Source organism: Carassius gibelio, chromosome B7, assembly GCF_023724105.1.
Source record: "Carassius gibelio isolate Cgi1373 ecotype wild population from Czech Republic chromosome B7, carGib1.2-hapl.c, whole genome shotgun sequence".
Lineage (NCBI taxonomy): Eukaryota > Metazoa > Chordata > Actinopteri > Cypriniformes > Cyprinidae > Carassius > Carassius gibelio.
The window spans coordinates 19,915,674-19,928,004 of record NC_068402.1 but is presented as its reverse complement, the minus strand read 5'-3'; the positions used below and the strand labels follow the sequence as shown (position 1 = coordinate 19,928,004).

The following is a 12,331-nucleotide window of genomic DNA, read 5'->3' as shown; positions in this document are numbered from 1 at the left end:
TAGGCATGAATCGTCGACTGAAAATGCATGCAGGTCCCCTACCCTCTTGATGGAGGCCAGTGCAAGCAGGAGCAGAGTTTTCAATGAAAGAAACAGTCACACTTTATTTTCGGGTCCAATTCACACTATTAACTAACCATTAACTATATATTTGCCTCAATTAACTCCTTATTAGATAAGCGCGTAAGTGTGTCTCGTAGACGGTGCTCTTGCCGAAGTGATGGTGTTCACTACTTCTTGGGGTAGGTCACCTAGAACCTCCGCGTCCCATCCAGGGACCAGACATGGAGTTTCCAAAGGTCAGTAGATCCTTCCTCAGAGGAATTGGCCACGGAGGGGCTGTCGCGAGGAGCACTAGTACGGGGAATCGTCTAGATAGTTGAGAATGCGAACACTCTAAGGGGAACTCTCTAAGGGGAACAAGAGCTGCCTCCATGATGACACAGGGAGACAGGGACAGCTCGAAGGGCAGGACCTTGTACTGATATGCTTGGAATGCAGACTACAGAAGAGGTCTGTGACGCGGATGGATGGATACATGGAAGTACGCATCCTTCAGGTCGATCGCTGCAAACCAATCTTGGGGATGGATGCACCCAAAAATGCGTTTCTGTGTCAACATCTTGAACGGTAGCCACTGGAGGGCCCAATTCAAAACTTGCAGATCCAAGATCGGTCATAACCCACCACTTTCTTTTGGGTACAATGTAGCAAGGGCTGTAAAACCCTGTCCTCATATCAGCTGGAGGGACCGGCTCTATCTCCTCCTTCGCTAGTTGGACTGCGATCTCTTCCCGCAAAACAGGGGCATCGGATGCTTTCACAGTAGTGAAGCAGATACCGCTGAACTTGGGGGGACACCGGCGAACTGAATCGCATAGCTGAGGCTGATGGTCTGCATAAGCCAGTGAGAAGAGCTGGGTAGCTTGTACGGCTTAAAAACCATACAAGCGGGACCAGCGGAACCAAAGCCATACTCGCACTCGCAGTGCGCACTGCTCTCTCATCAAGATTTCCAGATTCTCCGCCTGGCCCTCCTCCAGGGGAGGGAGAGGTGCCTTCACCAAAGCAGCTACCTCTCTCTGGGTCACCCGTCCCGGGGGCCCCTTACTCTTTTGCTCACTACCAGGTGTGACAGGGGCCAGGACGGGAGGGGCAGCCTGCCTGCACCCAGCTCTATGGCACTACTTGGAGGCTGCTGCAGATGCGGCGCGGGAGCGAGGTGGATGCAGGGGGCTGCCCTCTGCAACGAGCAGGCTGGGGCACTGCAGCCGGTGGACGGGCGGAGGCAGCAGCTGCGCGTTGGGGCAGGATGTGTCGGACCGCCTCAGTCTGCTTCTGTGCAACCAAGAACCACAAGAGTGGACATCACACGACCCAGGGAAACCTTCGTCGCTCGGAGCGCAAGGTGAGTTCCTTTAGAACTTTTGGGTCGTGAGCACCCTTGTGCAGGTCCTTCAGTGCTTTAGCCTGGTGCACCTGCAGTAATGCCATGGCGTGTAAGGCAGAAGCAGCTTCCCCGCAAGCCACATAGGCACTGCCAGTCAGACCAGGCGAGTGCCTACAGGCCCGGGAAGGAAGCAACGGGTCTCCATGCCAGGAGGAGACGGACTTAGGACACAATTGCATAGCTACCGCACGCTTCACCGACAGGATTCCCGAATACCCCTTCGCTGCACCGCCATCAAGGGTGATGAGGGAGGAGGAGCCCACTGGCCAGTTTCTGGCAGTAAAAGGTGCCGTCCACGACTTTGTGAGCTCATCATGCACTTCCGGAAAGAAAGGCACTGGGGTGGGGCTGCTAGACATTTTATATCTCTTTTTTGAATGCTCAATCGTCTCTGGGAAGAATGGTCTAATTGGTCGAGGCCCAGAGGGACTAATTGGCAGCTTTCCTGTGAGTTTGTATATTTTCTAAAAACCTTGGGCACCCACAGTCAAGCCATCAGTCACTTACCCTTTACAGAGACAGGAATACTATTTAATGGCAGAAGTAAATAATGGCCTCTGTGAATGTCCCATGAATTGTACTGTTAGTTAAAATATTCCTGCATTCTTCATTTAAATAATTTAACTTGTCAACTTCTTCCTTTGAGAAAAGCTTTTTCATTAAGCCAGAAATATTGCAGTGGACAGGAAGTGGTGAAATAAGGGCGATGAAAATTTCCGGCACATACTGTAGCATGTCTCAAAACACACTGTTGGAAATAAAAATTCTGTCATATTACACTGTATGTATTTGATTTAAATTTTTAACATTAACATCCTAATATGATTCCCCTTGATAGTAAAATGTTTTCAGATACTGTACTCTACTTTATGGATGATCTGAGTGTGTAATTATCATTCAGTGGAGGACAGATCACAGAGGATCAATAGCTGGCTGCTCAACAAGAACAAATAAATCAAAACTGAAATGCTCTGTAAAAAATGTGTTTAGGCAAATTTTTCTGGCATTTTTCCAGCATTATTAGAGATCTGAATTGACGTGCCATAAATAACTGTTGTGTTATCTGACTGGAAGCCAACTCATGTCCATATTATGGTATTTGTTGAATGTTGGGGGAAAGTAAAGATTAATACTAACAGTTGCTGGCTCATAAATTGTAACATTTTCAGTATTTTTTAAAACTCACTTTTAAAGGGGTCATATGATGTTTTTTAAAGATAATTATTTCGTGTCATTTGGAGTAACAGATTATGTTGACATGCTTTAATGTTAAAAAACATATTATTTTTCAAATACTGCACATCATTGTAGGTCCCCTATGTCCCACCTTTTTACATTGTAGGTCCCCTATGTCCCTCCTTCCGACAAGTGCAGTCTGCTCTGATTGGCCAACTGACCTAGTGCATTGTGATTGGCCAAACATCGCAAGCACTTGTTGTAAATGTAATGCCCCTTTCCATAATCATGAGCCTCATCTTTCAAAATAAATGTAATGACAGTTAATAATGTCTTTAGTTTTACCATCAGTTCAAGCCGAAAGAGGAACAGAGTCACGTGACAGACACAGTGATGAAGCTCGTATGTGTTTGCAGTACACAAGCCATGGATGGTTAAGACAGCTGACTCCACTGTGTGACCCTGTCTCTCTCTCTCTATCTCTCTCTCTCTCTCTCACACACACACACACACACAAACACACACACATACACACACACATACACAACGCACAAAACTCAGCATTTGAACAGTCAGTAGCAAATACTTTAATAACAAAACAGACTTACAGTAGCTGATTCAGAAGCACCAGATTGTCGTAGCAAAGTCAGAATTACCTTTGCTCCTAGGTTCACGAAACGGTCATCCATAAAATGCGTTGCTGTAATCTTAAAGATGCCTTAATGCATCTACGGGTGATATGGCTGCTTCAACACTAACTGTGTGCAGTTACTGAAGACACACATTCTTTCTTTGTGTGAACATTTGGGCAGCATAACGCAAATACTTGCTCATAGTAATGTAGAGATGTGGGGGCCGTGTTTGAGTCTTAACTTTGATCAAGAATATCTTTTTGGATTTGAGACTTTAGTCTTTGCAACTTTAAAGATCTTCTTCATGCACTAAGAGCTTGTATCACTAAAAAGAAAAAGGAGAAATTTAAATCGCATCATATGACCTATTTAAAAGTACTGTAAAAATACAGCATATATATAAAAAGAAGAACTAACTGCTCTGACAGCAACACAATTTTATTTGAATTAAATTGTTACTGAATAAAGCTTTTATTGATGTCCACACAATGCTTTCAGAGTTCAAGTCCTTGATAATCACATATTTATCAAATTGTGCTTTATCACAGGCACATCCTCAGAGTTACTTAGAAACTACTGTCAAGTACATATTCACAGTAGTCAATGTTGGTGTAATCTTCTATCTCAAGTATAATTCAAGCATACAGTAGAAGAATATGATGTGACAATAAAATACACCCACTCAAATGCTGCCTGGTGCTCTTAAACACTTCCTAGTCTCACAGAGCCAGACTTTTGACTACCGGTGTAAAGTCTGGTCCACTTAACAGCTTATTCTAGCCAAGAACCACCCACTAAAGATGAGAACAAACCATCTGACTGTTACAACAGGCAAATAATCAGAGCTGGTTTCATTTACACATGACATTTAAGGAAAAGCGAATCTGAAACTGATTAAAACAACAATAATAGACTGGCAAGCACAAGCGGCTGATAATAGCGCAGCAGTCTCCGTGAATGTCTGTACAGACACTGCCAAAGAAATTAGCAGGAAATCTGTATAGTGCGAAAACACTGATTACTCAGTGAACAGTGACTTAGATGCAGTTCTAGGTTATTTGCCAATAAATACCTACTAAATAAAACTTCTGCCACTCTAGTGATTTGTTCCTTCTCAAAGTGCTCAATCTAGCCCCAAATACCTTGTAAACAGCAGTCAAATAACTTTACTCTATTATGTGTGTACAATAGGCATCTGTCAGTTCATAACTAGCACTTCCTTTCACCACCAACACTAGATGCTTATTTTAAGCATCTAAATAGTATGTTCCCTGACACCTTCATACACCTTAAAGAGGAAGTTCTTCCAAACATCATCATGTCGTTGTAAATCATAATTGTTATAAGACTAGCCTTCATCTTCAAAAACACAAGTGAAGATATTTCTAATGAAGTCCTAAGGGATTTCTGACCCTCCTCTGACCCAAAACTTAGACATTTCAAAAGGTACATTAAGTGAGCATAAAAGGCTATCCATACACTGTTAATAAAGTCATTTAACCAAAGTCTTTTGGATATGATACAATAGGATGAACAGATTTAATGTAATTTTTATTTTATTTTATTTATTTTACATAAAAACGTAGATCACTGCACATGTTTAAAGCACATCTAATATCTTAACCATTATTGCTTGACGCAGTTTATTTGTGTGTGTTTTTTTTCCGAAGCTGTACTGAAGTCTTATGGGCTACACATTTTATTATTTGGGGGAAATAACATTTTAAGGGCTCAATGACAAACTACAGAGAATAAAAAGCACTGAATCTGTCAAAATTTCAATGCTCTGACTGTTTATGCACTGTCTATTAAATTAATTCTCAGACTGTTCCACCTCATTCTGAATGATCTTAACAGTCCACTAGAGCTCAATGTTTTCTCTACCAACTTGTGTCTTTCTGGGGGGTTTCTTTCTTTCTTTCTTTCTTTCTGTTCAGCTGCAGGCTGTTCTAACTCATGCCAAAATACAGGGTCCACCACCAACTTCCTGTCTCCTGACTGCTCTGCATTGTCAGCTGAGAAATCTTCTCTGAATGTCTGCAGGTAGCATGAGCAGGTGTTGTGTTGGTAAATCTATTGCATCTAAGTGGCATGGAAATGATATGGACACCTAATCAGTATTATGAAAACCACATCTTGTTTTTATCTATTGTTTAAGTAATAATCGGAGTACATCAACTATCATATGTAAAATTAAATATCTGTCCATTAATATGTAAGATTACGGATACATTACCCAGATTTTACATTTCTTCAGCACCAAATAAAAATGAATTTAACACAAAGTTTGTCTTAAAGCAGGATATCAGTAAATTCATTCTTACCACTAAAGTGTAACATTACAGTTTGTGCAGTGGGACCTTCTTTTGATCCATAAACAAAATCCTCTCGCTCAACATCATGTTCTCTTCAGTTAGGCATTTTAAATCCCTCCTAAATCATATTTACTCTCATAATTACATTAATTTTAAGTTACAATTTAATAAAGAGATCGATAAAAGAGCAAGTCAATCAGCCAGTAAAACAAAAAATATCTGTTAATTTTTTAATTCTGTGAGTATTATTATAATTTAAATCGCGTTTTGATTGATCTATTGTCTGTATTTTTATAAATGCTGCATTAAATGAATTTCATGGCTCTGTATAGGTCATTATACATTAAAATCTGTGACATTTTCATTGGAAAGTTTTATAGGGCTATAAAAATAACCTGAGAATAACCATTAGGGAACATTCTCTATAAGGTATTTTCAGGTTATTATAAAAATAACCATCCTGCAACGTTCTTGGAACGTTATTTTATGGTTACAAGAAATATAACCTAAAAAGAATGTTTCCCTAATGTTAGTATTTGGTTCCCCCCCCAAAAAAAAAAAACGGGAACCAAAAACTAATGTTAGGGGAACGTTATGTGTTTGCTGGGCATCACCTGCGTCCAGGGTGACTGCGGGTCCTTAAAAATTATTAAATAACGTTTTCATAATGAAATGCCTTAAAAAGTCATAAAATGTCATAAATTCAGATTCAATGGGTCTTAAATATTTTTGGTCACATTACCACTCAAATATCTGGTCTGACGGACCTAAAATGACTGACAGGGCGAAGATTTTTTTTTCTCCCCCGTAAGTTACTGCATCATCAGAGAGAATCGCAATGTTCTCAATAATAATAATAATAACCTAGGTCAATCTACAGCTAATAAGCCTTATAGCTATAGCTAGATTTTTATAATTTTATAATTATAAAATATATATATATATTTTTTTTTTTTGCCTGTCTGGACAAATATCCTCATTAAAACATAAGTGTATAATAATAATAATAATTACCAGCAAGGCATCGAAACACGATAATTCTTCTTTTTTTATTAGCCTTCAATGTAAACAAAGATTGTTAATGAATAGTATATTTCCGGTATCAAGGACGCGCTGTTGAGGCTCATTCTGTTTGTCTCTTAGTGAGAGATTTCAAAACAAATGCGTATAACATCACATATAAAAAAGTCAGAAGAAACACATTGAGGTAACAATTCAAAATGTTTAGTTTATTCATAGGTTAATGAATCAAACATTTATGATTCAGTTCAATTGCAATGACTTACTTATTAACAGTGACTTCCTGCCAGCTACTGGTGGTTTAAATTTCACATAGTAACTTTATTTTATATAAATAATAATAAATAAAAAAATCAGTATTCTATGTTTTATCATTTATCATCATTTTAATCTTACCTGGGGCCCCTACTTCATCTTGGTTCGCCTCTGCTGGTGAGATGAGGTGAGCAAACTTCAAAAGGTATAAAGATAATGGCAGCAGGATCAAGCACGTTCAATCTAAAGATTAATTTTATGTCTCTGTTTAAAAGAGTGGATAAGCAGTCCATCCACCAAAAATAAATCTTGTCACTCCAAATAATTCTCAAGAGAACAGATTGTGCAACAACACAAAGCAAAGGATGGAGAAAGAAACTGAGGGGAGATAAAAGTCCCCTGGCAGTCCTTGGGATATTTCCCTCATATGTCCTAAGGTTTGATAGCACTCCCAGAGTACTTGGGTTTTCACTCTTCGCTGCATTTGTTTAATTGAAGTGAATGACTTTTAAATGGTTCTTATCTTGTTTGAGCTTTAAATGCATTCCACATGAAGAGAAAATTGCAACCTGGTCTCGTGGCATAAATGTACCTGGGTGCACTTTTTAGCGAGATGCGAAATATGTACCAATATGTACATATGTTGCAGTTTCCAAAATATATGAACACTAGAGGCAGTAAAACTTTCGTTAAATAAAGCATAATTTAGCACAATTATTTGAAGAATATCATGTTATGACTTCAAAACAATATTAATATGCTGGGAGATTTGAAAACTGATGCTTTTGAATGTTAGCATTCAGCTTCATATCTATGAGTTTTCATATGCACTGTAAAAAATTTCTGTAAATTTACAGCATATTAACAGCGTAAATATACAGTACTGAACTGTTTTCTAAAATTACGGTGTCTTACCGTAAATGCACACGTGATCGGTGGGAGCGGGGGAACCAAAGGCTAGCTGAGTAAGCTGACGCGTGGAGGAGCATGGTTTCAGTCAAAGTTTTATGGATTTCATCTCAAGTTGAGGCTCATTTACAGGTAAGCAGATCAAAGTCTGAATAAATTTTTATCTTAAACTGCAGCGTTTTTTTTAATGTGGGCACAATATTTGAATTTACCTTTGACAAATCTTGCCAAGACGGTGAACTAGCATGTATGCAATTTTTACAAATTTCTCCTGAAAGTTAAGTGTGTATGAGTGTGTTTGTGAAGGATTTGCATCGTTTTTTTTTTCCTGGTGTAAAATCCTGTAAATGTTAAACTTGTAAATAGTTAAATATAAAATACTTGCGTTCGCTGATTATTTAATTGGATATGAATTGAACATATTTGGCAACTTTAGAAGAGGAGCACGTGATCGGTGGGGGAGGGGAACAACGGTTAGCGTCTGATACCCATAGACAGATACCAGAGAAAAGTCTCTGTGAATAAAACGGATATTATCTCAAATATAATCTCGATTACAGATTGCAGATAACGAGGATATGAAGTAAGTGTGTTTTCCTGATTTTCTGAAACACTTATTTGCACAATTATATTTACATTTTGCATTGGCGCCAACCCAGTGTAGTTTAAAATGGAGGATTTGTTTTATTTGCATTAATGTTGCTAAGTTAGGTGCGTATAAAGTTGGTAACTTATATATTATCCTTATATATTGGGAAATCGAAAATAGGCCTGTAAACTTAATTTTACTTAGGAAGCATAAACTCATCGCCTTTTGCATGAGCACTTGACTGGATAGATGGAAAGAGTAGCGTTAACGTTATGGTGAGAAACGTTTGTTTTTTTCGGAGTGACACATTAGTCTTTCAATATAAGTCGTATCTAAAACTAGTTAGAGTGTAATCTAAATATATTCGAACGTGTGTGTGTGAGAGAGAGAGTGAGTGTGTGAGTGTGTGTGTGTGTGTGTGTGTGTGTGTGAGAGAGAGAGAGAGAGAGTTAGAAAAAGAGGAAGAGGAAGAGGAGAGAGCAGTAGACAGAATATTTTTAAGTGTTTTTAATGAAAAGTTGGAGGATGTCCCAGGATGAGAACAAAGATATGGTACACCTGCTTGTCAAGATTCTAACGTTAATGTCCCACTTCCAGGAACATGAAGATGGACTGGTTTCACATGCAGATGTAAGTATTTAATTTTCTTCTTTCCACTTCACCACATTATATTATGTAATATTATTATTTGTGTATTATGTGTTCTCTACAGGTTGCAGCATCTGCATCTGAGGTTGAGAAGACACTCAGTCTACCTGCCAATCCTCATCTGATTTTGCTGGGTTAGTGTGTCATTGCACATGATGAAGAAGAAACATTTACTGATGGCTGAGATCTAAAATTGTTAACATTGCTGTTGTGCACAATTGTTAAAATTGCTTCTTTTTTTTCTTTTTTTTTTTTGTGAGTGTTCAGTCAACATTTTTGACTGCAGTTGCAACAGTGTTTGCTGTGCACTACATCTTCAACCTGCAGTATCAAGAGGCGGCTTGTTGCACGTTAGAGTTTTTTCAAAGGTAAGTGTTTTCCTTTTTGCGTATGTTTTAATCACTCTCTTAGAATCTGTGGTAACACTTTATAATAAGTATGCAGTAGTAAAGTAATAAATTATTTGCAAACTAGTTACCTCAACCTTTCTCCTGTGTTCTACTTGTGTTCTTCCATTTCAGTTTTTTCAGTTCATCATCTGAAACACTGTCAAATGTGGTTTTATTCGCATGCCAGACACGGAGAAAATAGGAGAAAGGCATGTAGATCCACATTAAATCCAAACGAGTCAGAATATATATATATAGATCGTTTGCAAATGATTTATAAGTGCCTTATTACTTTATACTTATTATAAAGTTTTACAAAATTAATCTAAATTCTAAACCAAATTAATTAATCAGAATTTTGAAAAATGGTTATTATACACTTCGGTAATGTGTAATGCAACTTTCCTCAGATGATTCTATGGAATAAACCCAGAAAGAGGCTCAAAGACCTGCCGAGGCAAGGTAGTCTCCAAGAAGACGGGGAAGGTGGTGAATAAGAAGTCCACTACAGTCAATCCAAAGGTTGCCACTCTACAAAAAAATCGAATGGACTTCAAATGGGACTTCATCTAGGCAAGTGAAGTTACACATACATTTTCATTAAATACAGTTCTTAATACAACTGATTTCACAGTTTACACACACAGAATATTTCTCACATTTAAACTTGTTTAACAAAAAAAAAAAAATCAACATCTAAAAGTAGTTAGTTGAAGAAGACTGGTGTGACTCATTTTGGTTACTAACGTTGCGTCCCTGTAGTTTGCATTACATAAAATAAAATAATTTACAGCAAAGAAACGGTTTTATAAATAAAATCCACAAACCTATATTTGACCCAAAAAAAAGTCGTCAGTGGCACTGAGAACTACCCTGAAGAGGATACAGTCCGCACTCATTACAACCCCTATGTTGTTGCGACTGTTCTGTCCCAGGTTACACAAAAACTATTCAAACACACAAAAAAAATTCGAGGTTGAAATAATATAATGATTTTATTAAAACCATGAATTTTTTTATTTTTTATTTTTTTTTGAGTACATGCACACTATTAATCAGTTTAGTTGGTCCACTAATGTTGCTCAAAGTCTGCTTAATATTTAACTTAACACTCATGAAGAAATTAAGTAAATATGTTTTATGATTTTTTTTGTTTTGTTTTAACTTTTTCAAATTACATCTTAATGGTTAAAATACATTTTAGAAATACGTTTTATTCTCAAATTCCATTTTTATTCCTGTTACAATTAAAACATGGAATAACAATTGTGTAATTATTCCTTAAACATCATTTTTAATGATTATTTTTATTTTTATTACTATAATTCTTATTTGTATTATTATATTACTTTGAAAATGACATATTCTACTGTACAAAAGTGATATATTTCCGTCACAATCACATCACATTAGACCGAACCTTTATTTTGAAGGATTGATGTGAAGACACTTGATTTTTTTTTTTTGTGTGTGTATGTGGGATAGAGCTGCAACTATTGATTATCTTTTCTGTAAACTAATGTGACGTGTGGGTGGAGCTTTTGCATTGAGAGCGTTTGGAAGTTGTGACATTAGCGTGAGGAAAAAAAAAACATCATCCAAAACAAACCATGGTTAACAGTCAGATTCAGCCGTTTATTTATGATCCAGAATCAGATCCTGAGGCTGAAACTGAACGAGAGCAGCAGCAGCAACGACTCGCTCCGAGCGGGGCTCGAACCCGGGTCTCGGCATGGGAGGCGGACACACTAACAAGGAGGCAGAGATATTTGAAGCAGTTTTACTCACCGCCTGCGGTTCCAACACACGATCGTGACCCTTTTTCGTTGGGATTGCATCATCCTTAAGAAATAAACGATACGCAAATCCGTCGTCAAACTGGGCCTTGTTTGTAAAACAAGCATCTTCGAAATGCAGGGAACAAACAAAAACACTTGCACAACTCCGTTGATGCTCTGTAAAAATAAACTCCATCCACTGGTCCCTTAATGCTGTTTTGTTTTGGTAATCTGTGCAGGGTTGTCTTGCCCTGGCAACCAAAAAGACACTTCTTTTGTGACATTTTGCGACGCTCTCGCTCTGATCAGGGAATATCTGTGCTCAGCCTCGCTATACGTGAGCACGCGCTCTTCCGGCAGAAGTGCCTTAGGACACATATAAGGAAATTCTGCTCCATCTAACGTCACACAGAGCCATACTCGAAAAAAACTTTCCGAAACTTGTGACAAACCGGAAGGAGTATTTTTGGAACAAAAATACTCCTTCAAACGTACAAACGTTCAAACGTACAACTTAATTTTTGAAACTTTGTCGATGTTTAGCATGGGAATCCAACTCTTTAACAGTGTAAAAAAACTTCAGTATGCATGAAATAGCATTTCAACCCCCCCCCCCCCCCCCCCCCTTTAATCTAGTGTTCCCTTTTTTGATTAGCTAATTAATCCTTTGGATAACTTTACAAAAATTATAAGTACAACTTCTAACATAATATTGCAACTTTTATTAATTAATACAATAATCCACATCGCGATTTCAGTTAGTGTACAACACTATTTTATTGTATTCATCACAAATGTGACAAATTCTGTGACAATCCACATTATTTGCCTAATTCCGTTTTCATGATTTGATTCTGTGATTGCCTCCATGTTTTTCACATCGTGGAAATCGTAGGGTCCTAAGTTTCTGAAATGTTTTATATTATTATGCAGTATACATGTTTTTTGTTACGTTCTATTAAAATTCTGCTGATGTTATTTTAACTTAAAAAAGATTTTTCTCAATTTTTATGTTTCAGACTACACCCCTCCCTGGCTACACTTGCATCAGAGTTGGTGACAGTTTTATGCTTCTGAAACGTTCTTGGACTGTTCTACAAATCCTTGCCAGGTTTTGACTTATTACACCAAAATAAGATTCTTGTTCAGAAGTTGTTTGCCATTTCTTAA

At 37.9% G+C, this 12,331-nt stretch overlaps 1 protein-coding gene and 1 long non-coding RNA gene across 3 annotated transcripts in view; one reads left to right on the top strand and one right to left on the bottom strand.

Moving 5' to 3' along the window:
• ptprn2 (protein tyrosine phosphatase receptor type N2) overlaps positions 1 to 12,331 on the bottom strand; it is a 202,334-nt gene that overhangs the window by 150,013 nt on the left and 39,990 nt on the right. The window lies entirely within an intron of this gene.
• LOC127962155 (uncharacterized) lies at positions 8,241 to 9,953 on the top strand. The gene is made up of 5 exons (XR_008154526.1): positions 8,241 to 8,340; positions 8,944 to 8,976; positions 9,059 to 9,128; positions 9,262 to 9,362; positions 9,794 to 9,953. It is a non-coding gene; the product is annotated as an uncharacterized LOC127962155 (long non-coding RNA).